Genomic DNA, 16,749 nt, shown 5'->3' with positions numbered 1-16,749 from the left:
CCATTGTGGAGGGCAATTTGGAACTATGCTCAAAAGGTGATAAAAGACTGTCTGCCCTTTGATCCAGCCATAGCACTACTAGGCTTGTACCCCAAAGAGATAATAAGGAAAAAGACTTGTACAATTATATTCATAGCTGCACTCTTTGTGGTGGCCAAAACTTGGAAAATGAGGGGATGTCCTTCAATTGGGGAATGGCTGAACAAATTGTGGTATATGTTGGTGATGGAATACTATTGTGCTAAAAGGAATAATAAAGTGGAGGAATTCCATGGAGACTGGAACAACCTCCAGGAAGTGATGCAGAGTGAAAGATCAGAACTAGGAAAACATTGTACACAGGGACTGATACATTGTGGTACAATCGAAGGTAATGGACTTCTCCATTAGTGGCAATGCAATGTCCCTGAACAATCTGCAGGGATCTAAAAAACACTATCCACAAGCAGAAGATAAACTGTGGGAGTGAAAATACCGATGAAAAGCAACTGCTTGACTACAGGAGTGGAGGGGATATAACTGAGGAGAGACTCTAAATGAACACTCTAATGCAAATACCAACAACATGTAAAGATTCCTCAGAGGGGAGACAAGCTTTAAGGTAGGAAGATAGAAACAAGATAGAAGTTTTAGATACCACGAGGAGGATGACAGAGTCAAATTAGAGATATGAGGTTGCAAGAATGAGTCTGTACTAATTTTCCATGAGCCACAGCTAAGCTCTGATGAAAGGACCCTTCAGAAGGCTTTTACCAGTCCAGAGATCCACATTTAATACCACCCAGGTTGGAGAGATGAAAGAGAGATAGAGAAGATAGAGATAGAAGAAGCCAAGCTCCTGCCAGGGTAGCCATCAGCTAGCCTGAAAAGAGAGAGAGAGAGGTGGAGCTTGCTGGGCTATATATAATCTTTGATATGCAAATATACACAGTACATAGGGATGATGATCATTGGTTAATGACAAGGTATAGGTGTGATTTCTCTTAACCAGGTGAGCACAAAGAAACCTGTGTTCCCGCCTAACCTGGGGGAAGCTGGGGTCAAGGGTCAAAGGCTTTCCCAGCCACGTGCAATTCTGAGCATGCTCAAGGCTGAGCATGCTCTCTTCTAAGGCAATCTGTACATACCAATTATTCCCCTTGCCCATAGCTAGGGGTGGACTGCTACAACATGGAAATGGGATTGAATCAAGAACACATGTGATACCCAGTGGAATTGCGTGTGGGCTATGGGAGAGGTGGTGGGAGGGTGGGGAGAGTAGAAAAGAAAATGATCTTTGTTTCCAATGAATAATGTTTGGAAATGACCAAATAAAAATTAAAAAAAGAAAAAAAATGTTGACGTTCCTCTCATAGGAAGTAACAGCTGCTTTTAAAGAGGTTTCTTTCGCACCACTTCCTGTGCCTTCCTTCACTTTTACTTCTACCAATTCCAGCTAAAGCTTTGCTTAGGACCACTATTGCACATGTGGGTCATAGACCTCCCCCACTCAATTGTGAGTGGGGTATTTACACTTTTGGTGATTAAATCTAAAAATGGGCAGGGAGAGTTAATTTAATCTTCACAATGGTCAAGCAAAGGTATAGAGATAAGAAATCTGGTGGCTGGTCCCTCAAAGGTAGCAAAAGTAGCTACATATAAAGAGAATGAAAATTTAGAAATAGAGCAGATTGTAAATGAGACAGAGAAAATTATGTTTTATACTAGTTCTAAAAAGAAGTTGTTGGGTCTTATTGAATAGAACTTTAACATAGTCAATTTGTGTTTAAGGAAAAATCACTTTGTTTTCTATGTGGAGAATCAATTGAAATAGAAATATACCTGAGGCAAAAAGATCAATTGAGAACCTATTGCAATAGCCCAGGAGAGAAGTGGTGAGGTCTTGAACTAAGTTGGTAGCTGAGTGATTAGAGACAGGAGATTCAGATGTGAGTGATGTAATACAAATGACAAGATATAGCATTGGCTAGACATATGAAATAAAGGAAAGTGGGGATTTCAGAATAAAGTTCACAAACAAGGAAGACTAGAAGACACTGATATTCTCCGGTCCTCTGTTTCCTCATTTGTAAAATGAGATGTCCAACCCTAATATCTGTCTTGGTTTTAAATCTATAATTGTAATATATTATAGTCTATCTTGATTGCCCTCTTCTGGACATTCTCTTGAATAACAATGTTCTTTTACCTATAAGTACATATTTGTGATAGAATTAGGTCAGTTAAGAAGTATTAAGCTAGAATTTAGACCTCTTTTTTCCCCCAAGAGATTATTTACTCATTTACAATTAGGTTCATTTAATTAATTAATTAATTGATTTAGAAGATTTTTCCAAGATTACATGATTCATGTTCTTTCCCTCCTTCCTCCTCCTCTTCCCTAATAGTCAACAAGCAATTTCACTGGGTTTTACATGTGTCATTGATCAAGACCTATTTCCATATTATTAATACTTGCACTAGGGTGATCTTTAGAGTCTATATCCCCAATCATATTCCCATCGAACAATGTGATCAGGGAAATGTTTTTCTTCTGCAGTTCTGCTCCCATAGTTCTTTCTCTGTATGTGGATAGCGTTCTTTCTTATAAGTTCCTCAGAATTTTCCTGGACAATTGCATTGCTGCTAGAAGAGAAGTCCACTACATTCGATTGTGCCACAGTGTATCAGTTTCTGTGTGCAATGTTTTCATGGTTCTACTCCTCTCACTCTGCATCAATTACTGGAGTCCATTCCAGTTCCCATGGAATTCCTCCTCTTTATTATTCCTTTGAGTACAATAGTATTCCATCACCAACATATACCACAATTTGTTCAGCCATTCCCCAATCAAAGGGCATCCCCGCATTTTCCAATTTTTTGCCACCACAAGGAGCGCAGCTATGAATATTCTTTTTTTTTTAAATATATTTTATTTGATCATTTCCAAGCATTATTCGTTAAAGACATAGATCATTTTCTTTTCCTCCCCCCCACCCCCCATAGCCGATGAGTAAGTCCACTGGGCATTAGATGTTTTCTTGATTTGAACCCATTGCTTTGTTGATAGTATTTGCATTAGAGTGTTCATTTAGAGTCTATCCTCTGTCATGTCCCCTCAACCTCTGTATTCAGGCAGTTGCTTTTTCTCGGTGTTTCCACTCCCATAGTTTAACTTTTGCTTATGAATGGTGTTTTTTTTCTCTTGGATCCCTGCAAGTTGTTCAAGGACATTACACCGCCACTAATGGAGAAGTCCATTACATTCGATTGTACCACAGTGTATTAGTCTCTGTGTATAATGTTCTCCTGGTTCTGCTCCTCTCGCTCTGCATCACTTCCTGGAGGTTGTTCCAGTCTCCATGGAACTTCTCCACTTTATTATTCCTTTGAGCACAATAGTACTCCATCACCAACATATACCACAGTTTGTTCAGCCATTCCCCAATTGATGGGCATCCCCTCGTTTTCCAGTTTTGGGCCACCACAAAGAGCGCAGCTATGAATATTTTTGTACAAGTCTTTGTGTCCATTATCTCTTTGGGGTACAGACCCAGCAGTGCTATGGCTGGGTCAAAGGGTAGATATTCTTTTGTCGCCCTTTGGGCATAGTTCCAAATTGCCCTCCAGAATGGTTGGATCAATTCACAACTCCACCAGCAATGAATTAATGTTCCTACATTGCCACATCCCCTCCAGCATTCATTACTTTCCTTTGCTGTTATGTTAGCCAATCAGCTAGGTGTGAGGTGATACCTCAGAGTTGTTTTGATTTGCATCTCTCTGATTATAAGAGATGTAGAACACTTCTTCATGTGCTTGTTGATAGTTTTGATTTCTTTATCTGAGAACTGCCTATCCATTTCCCTTGCCCATTTATCAATTGGAGAATGGCTTGATTTTTTGTACAATTGATTTAGCTCATTATAAATATGAGTAATTAAACCTTTGTCAGAGGTTTCTATGAAGATTTTTTCCCAATTTGTTGTTTCCCTTCTGATTTTAGTTATATTGGTTTTGTTTGTACAAAAGCTTTTTAGTTTGATGTAGTCAAAATTATTTATTTTACATTTTGTGATTCTTTCTATATCTTGCTTGGTTTTAAAGCCTTTCCCCTCCCAAAGGTCTGACATGTATACTATTCTGTGTTTACCCAATTTACTTATGGTTTCCTTCTTTATGTTTAAGTCACTCACCCATTTTGAATTTATCTTAGTGTAGGGTGTGAGGTGTTGATCTATTCCTAGTCTCTCCCACACTGTCTTCCAATTTTCCCAGCAGTTTTTATCGAATAGTGGATTTTTGTCCCAAAAGCTGGGATCTTTGGGTTTATCGTATACTGTCTTGCTGAGGTCGCTTTCCCCCAGTCTATTCCACTGATCTTCCTTTCTGTTTCTTAGCCAGTACCAAATTGTTTTGATGACTGCTGCTTTGTAATATAGTTTTAGGTCAGGGACTGCAAGGCCCCCATCATATGTGTTTTTTTTCATTATTTCCCTGGATATCCTTGATCTTTTGTTCTTCCAAATGAACTTTGTTATGGTTTTTTCTAAATCAGTGAAGAAGTATTTTGGTAGTTCAATGGGTATGGCACTAAATAGATAAATAAGTTTGGGTAGGATGGTCATTTTTATTATATTGGCTCGTCCTATCCATGAGCAGTTAATGTTTTTCCATTTGTTCAAGTCTAGTTTTAGTTGTGTGGCGAGTGTTTTGTAGTTGTGTTCATATAGTTCCTGTGTTTGTCTTGGGAGGTAGATTCCTAGGTATTTTATTTTGTCTAAGGTGATTTTGAATGGGATTTCTCTTTCTAGTTTTTGCTGCTGAGCTGTGTTGGAGATATATAGAAAAGCTGATGATTTATGTGGGTTTATTTTGTATCCTGCAACTTTGCTAAAGTTGTTGATTATTTCAATTAGCTTTTTGGTTGAATCTCTAGGATTCTTTAAGTAGACCATCATGTCATCCACAAAGAGTGATAACTTAGTCTCCTCCTTGCCTATTTTGATGCCTTCAATTCCTTTATCTTCTCTAATTGCTACTGCTAGTGTTTCTAGTACAATGTCAAATAGTAGAGGTGATAATGGGCATCCTTGTTTCACTCCTGATCTTATTGGGAATGCATCTAGTTTATCCCCATTGCAGATGATATTAGCTGTTGGTTTTAGATATATACTGTTTATTATTTTTAGGAATGACCCTTCTATTCCTATGCTTTCTAGTGTTTTTTTTTTTTGGGGATTTTATATTTGCTATGTTTTTATTTTTTTTTTAAATATATTTTATTTGATCATTTCCAAGCATTATTCATTAAAGACATAGATCATTTTCTTTTCCTCCCCCCCACCCCCCATAGCCGACGCGTAAGTCCACTGGGCATTAGATGTTTTCTTGATTTGAACCCATTGCTTTGTTGATAGTATTTGCATTAGAGTGTCCATTTAAAGTCTATCCTCTGTCATGTCCCCTCAACCTCTGTATTCAGGCAGTTGCTTTTTCTCGGTGTTTCCACTCCCATAGTTTATCCTTTGCTTATGAATGGTGTTTTTTTTCTCCTGGATCCCTGAAAGTTGTTCAGGGACATTACACCGCCCCTAATGGAGAAGTCCATTACGTTCGATTGTACCACAGTGTATTAGTCTCTGTGTACAATGTTCTCCTGGTTCTGCTCCTCTCGCTCTGCATCACTTCCTGGAGGTTGTTCCAGTCTCCATGGAACTTCTCCACTTTATTATTCCTTTGAGCACAATAGTATTCCATCACCAACATATACCACAGTTTGCTCAGCCATTCCCCAATTGATGGGCATCCCCTCGTTTTCCAGTTTTGGGCCACCACAAAGAGCGCAGCTATGAATATTTTTGTACAAGTCTTTGTGTCCATTATCTCTTTGGGGTACAGACCCAGCAGTGCTATGGCTGGGTCAAAGGGTAGATATTCTTTTGTCGCCCTTTGGGCATAGTTCCAAATTGCCCTCCAGAATGGTTGGATCAGTTCACAACTCCACCAGCAATGAATTAATGTCCCTACTTTGCCACATCCCCTCCAGCATTCATTACTTTCCTTTGCTGTTATGTTAGCCAATCTGCTAGGTGTGAGGTGATACCTCAGAGTTGTTTTGATTTGCATCTCTCTGATTATAAGAGATGTAGAACACTTCTTCATGTGCTTGTTAATAGTTTTGATTTCTTTATCTGAGAACTGCCTATCCATTTCCCTTGCCCATTTATCAATTGGGGAATGGCTTGATTTTTTGTACAATTGATTTAGCTCATTATAAATATGAGTAATTAAACCTTTGTCAGAGGTTTCTATGAAGATTTTTTCCCAATTTGTTGTTTCCCTTCTGATTTTAGTTATATTGGTTTTGTTTGTACAAAAGCTTTTTAGTTTGATGTAGTCAAATTATTTATTTTACATTTTGTGATTCTTTCTATATCTTGCTTGGTTTTAAAGCATTTCCCCTCCCAAAGGTCTGACATGTATACTATTCTGTGTTTACCCAATTTACTTATGGTTTCCTTCTTTATGTTTAAGTCACTCACCCATTTTGAATTTATCTTGGTGTAGGGTGTGAGGTGTTGATCTATTCCTAGTCTCTCCCACACTGTCTTCCAATTTTCCCAGCAGTTTTTATCGAATAGTGGATTTTTGTCCCAAAAGCTGGGATCTTTGGGTTTATCGTATACTGTCTTGCTGAGGTCGTTTTCCCCCAGTCTATTCCACTGATCTTCCTTTCTGTTTCTTAGCCAGTACCAAATTGTTTTGATGACTGCTGCTTTGTAATATAGTTTGAGGTCTGGGACTGCAAGGCCCCCATCATATGTGTTTTTTTTTCATTATTTCCCTGGATATCCTTGGTCTTTTGTTCTTCCAAATGAACTTTGTTATGGTTTTTTCTAAATCAGTGAAGAAGTATTTTGGTAGTTCAATGGGTATGGCACTAAATAGATAAATAAGTTTGGGTAGGATGGTCATTTTTATTATATTGGCTCGTCCTATCCATGAGCAGTTAATGTTTTTCCAATTGTTCAAGTCTAGTTTTAGTTGTGTGGCGAGTGTTTTGTAGTTGTGTTCATATAGTTCCTGTGTTTGTCTTGGGAGATAGATTCCTAGGTATTTTATTTTGTCTAAGGTGATTTTGAATGGGATTTCTCTTTCTAGTTCTTGCTGCTGAGCTGTGTTGGAGATATATAGAAAAGCTGATGATTTATGTGGGTTTATTTTGTATCCTGCAACTTTGCTAAAGTTGTTGATTATTTCAATTAGCTTTTTGGTTGAATCTCTAGGATTCTTTAAGTAGACCATCATGTCATCCGCAAAGAGTGATAACTTGGTCTCCTCCTTGCCTATTTTGATACCTTCAATTTCTTTATCTTCTCTAATTGCTACTGCTAGTGTTTCTAGTACAATGTCAAATAGTAGAGGTGATAATGGGCATCCTTGTTTCACTCCTGATCTTATTGGGAATGCATCTAGTTTATCCCCATTGCAGATGATATTAGCTGTTGGTTTTAGATATATACTGTTTATTATTTTTAGGAATGACCCTTCTATTCCTATGCTTTCTAGTGTTTTTAATAGGAATGGGTGTTGTATTTTATCAAAGGCTTTTTCTGCATCTATTGAGATAATCATGTGGTTCTTGCTAGTTTGCTTGTTGATGTGGTCGATTATGTGGATGGTTTTCCTAATGTTGAACCAGCCCTGCATCCCTGGTATGAATCCTACTTGATCATGGTGAATGATCCTTCTGATCACTTGCTGGAGTCTTTTTGCTAGTATCCTATTTAAAATTTTTGCATCTATATTCATTAGGGAGATTGGCCTATAGTTTTCTTTCTCTGTTTTTGACCTGCCTGGTTTTGGAATCAGTACCATGTCTGTGTCGTAAAAGGAGTTTGGTAGAACTCCCTCTTTGCTTATTATGTCAAATAGTTTGTATAGTATTGGGGTTAACTGTTCTCTGAATGTTTGATAGAATTCACAGGTGAATCCATCAGGCCCTGGGGATTTTTTCTTAGGAAGTTCTTTGATGGCTTGATGGATTTCAATTTCTGATATGGGATTATTTAAGAATTCTATTTCCTCTTCTGTTAGTCTAGGCAGTTTGTATTTTTGTATATATTCATCCATTTCTCCTAAATTGGTGTATTTATTGCCATATAATTGGGCAAAGTAATTTCTAATGATTGCCTTAATTTCCTCCTCATTGGAGGTGCTGTCCCCCTTTTCATCTTTAATGCTGTGAATTTGCTTTTCTTCCTTCCTTTTTTTAATTAGATTGACCAGTACTTTGTCTATTTTGTTTGTTTTTTCAAAGTACCAGCTTCTTGTCTTATTTATTAAATCAATAGTTCTATCACTTTCGATTTTATTAATTTCTCCCTTAATTTTTAGGATTTCTAATTTGGTTTTCTGCTGGGGGTTTTTAATTTGATCGCTTTCGAGTTTTTTCAATTGCATTTCCAATTGATTGATCTCTGCTCTCCCTTGTTTGTTAATATGAGCTTTCAGGGATATGAATTTGCCTCTGATTACCGCTTTGGCTGCATCCCAAAAGGTTTGAAAGGATGTTTCGCCATTGTCATTTTCCTTGATGAAATTATTAATTGTTTCTATGATTTCTTCTTTAGCTAAACGGTTTTGGAGTATCATATTGTTTAATTTCCAATTGGTTTTAGATTTGGTTTTCCATGTACCATTACTAATCATTATTTTTATTGCCTTGTGATCTGAGAAGGCTGCATTCATTATTTCTGCTTTTTTGCATTTGTGTGCTATGTTTCTGTGACCTAATGTATGGTCAATTTTTGTGAATGTGCCATGTGGTGCTGAGAAGAAGGTGTATTCCTTTTTATCCCTATTTATTTTTCTCCATATGTCTATTAATTCTAATTTTTCTAAGATTTCATTCACTTCTTTTACCTCTTTCTTATTTATTTTTTGATTCGATTTATCTAAATTTCATAATGGTTGGTTTAAGTCTCCCACTAGTATGGTTTTATTGTCTATTTCTTCCTTCAATTCTCCTAGTTTCTCCATTAGAAATTTGGGTGCTATATTATTTGGTGCATACATGTTGATTAATGATATTTCCTCATTGTCTAGAGTCCCTTTTAACAAAATATAATTACCTTCCCTATCCCTTTTGATCAGGTCTATTTTTGCATTGGCTTTATCAGATATCATGATTACCACTCCTGCCTTCTTTCTATCAGTTGAGGCCCAGAAGGTCTTACTCCATCCTTTAATTCTGACCTTGTGGGTGTCAACCCGCCTCATGTGTGTTTCTTGAAGACAACATATGGTAGGGTTTTGGATTGTAATCCATTCTGCTATTCATCTACGTTTTATGGGTGAGTTCATCCCATTCACGTTCAAAGTTATGATTGTCATTTGTGGACTCCCTGGCATTTTGATTGCCTTCCCTAATTCTAACCTTTTCTTCTTCGGCTCTACCTTTTAGTCCAGTGATTTACTTTGAATCAGTCCCCCTTGTCCCCTCCCTTGATGTTTCCCTTTTTAGTCCCTCCCTTTTTGTTCCCTCCCCCTCCCCCCTCTCTTTCCCTCCCTTTTTGTTCTCCCTCTCCCCCTCCCCCCCTTGGTTTTCCCTTCTCCTTACCCTTGTTGGGTAAGATAGAATTCAAGATCCCAATGGATCTAGATGTTTTTCCCTCTCAGAGTTGATTTCCCTGAGATTGAGGTTTAAGTAAACCCCCCCCCCCTCTCTTCCTCTCCTTCTTATAGGAGTTTTCTTCCCCTCCCCTTCCCATGTGAATCTTTGTGTGAGAACCATTATTCTATTTGGTCTTTCTTTACCCCCTATTTATACATTACATTTTCCCCACATATTAGTATACATAGGTTGATATAAATGTAGTCCTTATAGAAGAGAGTTTGAGTAAAAGAAGATAACATTTTTCCCCTTTCCTTAATATTTACCTTTTCAGGTATTCCTTGCTCTTTGATTTTCGGTATCAAACTTTCCACAGAGCTCTGGTCTTTTCTTTGCAAAAAGTTGGAAGTCTTCTATTTTGTTGAATGCCCATACTTTCCCTTGGAAGTATATAGTCAGTTTTGCTGGGTAGCTGATTCTTGGTTGGAGACCCAGCTCTCTTGCCTTTCTGAAGATCATGTTCCATGCCTTACGATCATTCAGCGTAGAACTTGCAAGGTCTTGTGTGACCCTGATTGGCATTCCTTTATATCTAAATTGTCTTTTTCTGGCTTCCTGTAGGATTTTTTCTTTTGTTTGATAGCTTTGGAATTTGGCAATTACATTCCTGGGAGTTGTCTTTTGGGGGTTTAGTGTAGAAGGTGTTCTGTGAGCTCTGTCAGTGGCTGTATTGCCCCCTTGTTCTAGAATCTCTGGGCAATTTTCTTTGATTATATCTTGTATCACCATGTCCAGTTTGGTGTTTATTTCTGGCTTTTCTGGGAGTCCAATTATTCTTAAATTTTCTCTTCTCCCCCTGTTTTCCAGATCTATCACCTTGTCGGTGAGATATTTTATGTTCTCTTCTAATTTCTTGGTGTTTTGGCTTTGCTTTATTAGTTCTTGCTTTAAAGCCTGGTTTTCTTTTACAGTTTGGTCAAACTGGTTTTGTAGATGCGTGAATTTCTTTTGCATCATTTCCCACTTTTCCTCCCAGAGGGCTTCCATCTTTTTGGTCCTTTCTGATTCAAATTCTTCATGGGTTTGTGGAGAGTTTCTATTTCCTTTGGAAGATTTTGGAGAATTTTCTTGTATATCTTCTTCTATCTGCTCTGTATTTTGTATTTTGGCTCCATAGAATGTGTCCAGAGTCTCCCCTTTCTTCTTATTTTTCTTGGTATTTTGGGGCTTCTGTGCTTCTGTGGAGTTTGTCATCTCTGAACGTGGAGGATTGGCTTTTCTTGTCTTTGTCTGGTGATCAGAGGCTTTAGTCCTGGGCAGATGGTTCTATGACTTTCCCTGGGTTAAACTGAATATGCCTCACTGGAACTGGAATGGAAGGGTCGGACCACGAGGCCACACTCTCCCCCTGGCTTGATTTCCGGAAGTTGCCTTCAGAATCCCTGGCCGTGAGGCTGTTTCCTCGGCCTGCGGGGGGATGGGCTGCCGCTTCCCCAAGCTCCGAGAGCACAGACTTTCACTGAGACTTGGATAGCAGGATCCAGCCCGTGAGGCTGTCTTGCCCGCCCTGAGGGTTGCTGTTGTTTTGACCAGCTCTCTGCAGCGGAGGCCCCAGGCAGTAACTTTCACCCGGACTGGGACTTGGGTAGAAGACCCTGAGGGTTGTTGTTCCTCAGACCCTGCTCTCTGAGCCCTGCGCGGCTGCGGCTTCCGGGAGCCTTGGACTCTGCGCTCCTACCCCTGAGGTCCGAGGGATCTCGGGTTCTGGCTTTTAAGGGGAGCCGTACCTTTTGAACCGGGTCCAGGTCCAGGAGGAGGGTTCCCAGGGTCTGTGCTGTTGATCGTTTTGAATTTCGGCGCCTTAGGAGCTTCTAGTTTGAGATCGGTCGGGAAGGGTTTTCCGGAGATCTGAACTTCAGCTTTCTCTAAGCCGCCATCTTCTCTAGTGTTTTTAATAGGAATGGGTGTTGTATTTTATCAAAGGCTTTTTCTGCATCTATTGAGATAATCATGTGGTTCTTGCTAGTTTGCTTGTTGATGTGGTCAATTATGTGGATGGTTTTCCTAATGTTGAACCAGCCCTGCATCCCTGGTATAAATCCTACTTGATCATGGTGAATGATCCTTCTGATCACTTGCTGGAGTCTTTTTGCTAGTATCCTATTTAAGATTTTTGCATCTATATTCATTAGGGAGATTGGCCTATAGTTTTCTTTCTCTGTTTTTGACCTGCCTGGTTTTGGAATCAGTACCATGTTTGTGTCGTAAAAGGAGTTTGGTAGAACTCCCTCTTTGCTTATTATGTCAAATAGTTTGTATAGTATTGGGATTAACTGTTCTCTGAATGTTTGATAGAATTCACAGGTGAATCCATCAGGCCCTCGGGATTTTTTCTTAGGAAGTTCTTTGATGGCTTGATGGATTTCAATTTCTGATATGGGATTATTTAAGAATTCTATTTCCTCTTCTGTTAGTCTAGGCAGTTTGTATTTTTGTATATATTCATCCATTTCTCCTAAATTGGTGTGTTTATTGCCATATAATTGGGCAAAGTAATTTCTAATGATTGCCTTAATTTCCTCCTCATTGGAGGTGCTGTCCCCCTTTTCATCTTTAATGCTGTGAATTTGCTTTTCTTCCTTCCTTTTTTTAATTAGATTGACCAGTACTTTGTCTATTTTGTTTGTTTTTTCAAAGTACCAGCTTCTTGTCTTATTTATTAAATCAATAGTTCTATCACTTTCGATTTTATTAATTTCTCCCTTAATTTTTAGGATTTCTAATTTGGTTTTCTGCTGGGGGTTTTTAATTTGATCGCTTTCGAGTTTTTTCAATTGCATTTCCAATTGATTGATCTCTGCTCTCCCTTGTTTGTTAATATAAGCTTTCAGGGATATGAATTTGCCTCTGATTACCACTTTGGCTGCATCCCAAAAGGTTTGAAAGGATGTTTCGCCATTGTCATTTTCCTTGATGAAATTATTAATTGTTTCTATGATTTCTTCTTTAACTAAATGGTTTTGGAGTATCATATTGTTTAATTTCCAATTGGTTTTAGATTTGGTTTTCCATGTACCATTACTAATCATTATTTTTATTGCCTTGTGATCTGAGAAGGCTGCATTCATTATTTCTGCTTTTTTGCATTTGTGTGCTATGTTTCTGTGACCTAATGTATGGTCAATTTTTGTGAATGTGCCATGTGGTGCTGAGAAGAAGGTGTATTCCTTTTTATCCCTATTTATTTTTCTCCATATGTCTATTAATTCTAATTTTTCTAAGATTTCATTCATTTCTTTTACCTCTTTCTTATTTATTTTTTGATTCGATTTATCTAAATTTGATAATGGTTGGTTTAAGTCTCCCACTAGTATGGTTTTATTGTCTATTTCTTCCTTCAATTCTCCTAGTTTCTCCATTAGAAATTTGGGTGCTATATTATTTGGTGCATACATGTTGATTAATGATATTTCCTCATTGTCTAGAGTCCCTTTTAACAAAATATAATTACCTTCCCTATCCCTTTTGATCAGGTCTATTTTTGCATTGGCTTTATCAGATATCATGATTACCACTCCTGCCTTCTTTCTATCAGTTGAGGCCCAGAAGGTCTTACTCCATCCTTTAATTCTGACCTTGTGGGTGTCAACCCGCCTCATGTGTGTTTCTTGAAGACAACATATGGTAGGGTTTTGGATTCTAATCCATTCTGCTATTCATCTACGTTTTATGGGTGAGTTCATCCCATTCACGTTCAAAGTTATGATTGTCATTTGTGGACTCCCTGGCATTTTGATTGCCTTCCCTAATTCTAACCTTTTCTTCTTCGGCTCTACCTTTTAGTCCAGTGATTTACTTTGAATCAGTCCCCCTTGTCCCTCCCTTGATGTTTCCCTTTTTAGTCCCTCCCTTTTTGTTCCCTCCCCCTCCCCCCTCTCTTTCCCTCCCTTTTTGTTCTCCCTCTCCCCCTCCCCCCCTCGGTTTTCCCTTCTCCTTACCCTTGTTGGGTAAGATAGAATTCAGGATCCCAATGGATCTGGATGTTTTTCCCTCTCAGAGTTGATTTCCCTGAGATTGAGGTTTAAGTAAACCCCCCCCCCCTCTCTTCCTCTCCTTCTTATAGGAGTTTTCTTCCCCTCCCCTTCCCATGTGAATCTTTGTGTGAGAACCATTATTCTATTTGGTCTTTCTTTACCCCCTATTTATACATTACATTTTCCCCACATGTTAGTATACATAGATTGATATAAATGTAGTCCTTATAGAAGAGAGTTTGAGTAAAAGAAAATAACATTTTTCCCCTTTCCTTAATATTTACCTTTTCAGGTATTCCTTGCTCTTTGATTTTCGGTATCAAACTTTCCACAGAGCTCTGGTCTTTTCTTTGCAAAAAGTTGGAAGTCTTCTATTTTGTTGAATGCCCATACTTTCCTTTGGAAGTATATAGTCAGTTTTGCTGGGTAGCTGATTCTTGGTTGGAGACACAGCTCTCTTGCCTTTCTGAAGATCATGTTCCATGCCTTACGATCATTCAGAGTAGAACTTGCAAGGTCTTGGGTGACCCTGATTGGCATTCCTTTATATCTAAATTGTCTTTTTCTGGCTTCCTGTAGGATTTTTTCTTTTGTTTGATAGCTTTGGAATTTGGCAATTACATTCCTGGGAGTTGTCTTTTGGGGGTTTAGTGTAGAAGGTGTTCTGTGAGCTCTGTCAGTGGCTGTATTGCCCCCTTGTTCTAGAATCTCTGGGCAATTTTCTTTGATTATATCTTGTATCACCATGTCCAGTTTGGTGTTTATTTCTGGCTTTTCTGGGAGTCCAATTATTCTTAAATTTTCTCTTCTCCCTCTATTTTCCAGATCTATCACCTTGTCGGTGAGATATTTTATGTTCTCTTCTAATTTCTTGGTGTTTTGGCTTTGCTTTATTAGTTCTTGCTTTAAAGCCTGGTTTTCTTTTACAGTTTGGTCAAACTGGTTTTGTAGATGCGTGAATTTCTTTTGCATTATTTCCCACTTTTCCTCCCAGAGGGCTTCCATCTTTTTGGTCATTTCTGATTCAAATTCTTCATGGGTTTGTGGAGAGTTTCTATTTCCTTTGGAAGATTTTGGAGAATTTTCTTGTATATCTTCTTCTATCTGCTCTGTATTTTGTATTTTGGCTCCATAGAATGTGTCCAGAGTCGCCCCTTTCTTCTTATTTTTCTTGGTATTTTGGGGCTTCTGTGCTTCTGTGGAGTTTGCTGCCATCTCTGAATGTGGAGGATTAGCTTTTCTTATCTCTGTCTGGTGATCAGAGGCTTTAGTCCGGGGCAGATTGTCCCTTCTATGAGCTTTCCCTGGGTTAAACTGAATATGCCTCACTGGAACTGGAATGGAAGGGTCGGACCACGAGGCCACACTCTCCCCCGGCTCGCTTTCCGGAAGTTGCCTTCAGAATCGCTGGCCGTGAGGCTGTTTCCTCGGCCTGCGGGGGGATGGGCTGCAGCTTCCACAAGCTCAGAGCGCAGGGACTTTCACTGAGACTTGGATAGCAGGATCCAGCCCGTGAGGCTGTTTTGCCCGCCCTGAGGGTTGCTGTTGTTTCGACCAGCTCTCTGCAGCAGAAGCCCCAGGCAGTAACTTTCACCCGGACTCGGACTCGGGTAGAAGGCCCTGAGGGTTCTGCTCTCTGAGCCAGGCAGGGCTGCGGCTTCCGGGAGCCTTGGACTCTGCGCTCCTACCCCTGAAGTCCGAGTGATCTCGGGTTCTGGCTTTTGAGGGGAGCCGTACCTTTTGAACCGGGTCCAGGTCCAGGAGGAGGGTTCCCAGGGTCTGTGCTGTTGATCGTTTTGAATTTCGGCGCCTTAGGAGCTTTTGGTTTGAGATCGGTCGGGAAGGGTTTTCCGGAGATCTGAGCTTTAGCTTTCTCTAAGCCGCCATCTTAACCGGAAGTCAGCTATGAATATTCTTGTACAAGTCTTTTTCCTTATTATCTCTTTGGGGTACAAACCCAGCAGTGCTATGGCTGGATCAAAGGACAGGCAGGCTTTTAAAGCCCTTTGGGCATAATTCCAAATTGCCATCCAGAACAGTTGGATCAATTCACCAGCAATGCATTAGTGTCCCAATTTTGCCACTTCCTCTCTAACATTTATTACAAAATTTGGACCTCTTAATTGTCTCTGAGGGAAAACTTTAGATATTCTAAAAACAAATGTCAAAATAGACCACATGGATAAAAGAACAATGTGAAATTGCTGAGTTTGCCTTAGGTGTCATAATTACAAAAGCAAGATGACTTTGGTAAGCCTAGGAATTGCTATAGAGAGGAGATAGGCAAGAAACTGTGCTTTTAGAAGTCCAAGAGAAATGACAGTGCTCAGGGATTCTAAAACAAACATTCATTGAAATCTTACTGGGGGATATAAGATGAAGACTAGGATTTCAGTTTTATAGGAGATGTATCAAATAGGGATTTTTTTTAAGTTTATGGAGAATTTAATGGGTAAAAAAAGCATAGGGTAAACAATTTTACGTGTAGCAAATAAAACTGCATATTGGATTTAGGTGTTGTGTGGTCCTCTTTGGGAGGTTGTAGGAATATTCCTGTTTTCATGATAAACATAGGCCTAAAGGTCTTTCCTGCTGTTTTCTAGAAAAACAAAACCCTTTATTCTATCTAGCTCTACTCTTTCCCCAACTCTGGGGCATGTCTTTCCCCCTAAATATTGTTTTTGCTCTTAAGATGTTCATTATTTCTTTCTGGAAACCTGGTCCTGTTCTTTCTTAGAACATTTATATTTAAATTCTTCCCTGTTGGAAGTTTCTAATTACCTGTCTATTCAATGCATAACCTATGACATTAGAAGCTGGAAATCACTTAAGGTATTTTAAGAAACTAGCTTCAACCTGAAAATCTGGCACACTCCTTCATAACTACATATCCATTTCATCTAGGACAATCTGACTATGTCTACTATTAAGAAACAGGTGCAACTGAAAGTCTGGAATGGTCTTTGGGAGTTCCCTATAGAACTGATATTATGGATCTAACTTCTCCCCAATTTTTGTAGCAATAGATATGTCTATAGCTATAGACAGATACAAATAATAAATCTAGATACAAACTAAGTCAATGAGATGTCTGTTGATTGTAACTGTAGTAAACTT

The sequence above is a fragment of the Monodelphis domestica genome, chromosome 1 (assembly GCF_027887165.1).
Source record: "Monodelphis domestica isolate mMonDom1 chromosome 1, mMonDom1.pri, whole genome shotgun sequence".
NCBI lineage: Eukaryota > Metazoa > Chordata > Mammalia > Didelphimorphia > Didelphidae > Monodelphis > Monodelphis domestica.
The sequence above is the reverse complement of the archived record's forward strand: the minus strand, read 5'-3'. Positions refer to the sequence as shown.